We start from the raw sequence: 267 nt of genomic DNA, 5'->3' as shown, positions 1-267 counted from the left end.
CAGTCTGGGCGACTGAGTGAGACTCCAACTCAAAAAAAAAAAAAAAAAGAAAGAAAGAAAAAAGCTCCCCTAGTGAGTTCTGTGCAGCCTGATTTGGGAGTCACATTCGAATATAATTGACTCTTTTGGAATTAATCTCCCCCATCTGCAAACTTTTGTTTTCCTTATGCCATTGATGTTGATATATCCATTCTAACTTTTATGAATTCTTCTCCTCTTTTCCCACAAGGTTCTATGGCAACAAACATTAGGTCCTCCACAACGTGC

Source organism: Carlito syrichta, unplaced genomic scaffold, assembly GCF_000164805.1.
Source record: "Carlito syrichta isolate Samal-C Ts95f unplaced genomic scaffold, Tarsius_syrichta-2.0.1 Scaffold126530, whole genome shotgun sequence".
NCBI classification, from domain to species: Eukaryota; Metazoa; Chordata; class Mammalia; order Primates; family Tarsiidae; genus Carlito; species Carlito syrichta.
This window is presented reverse-complemented; position numbering follows the sequence as displayed.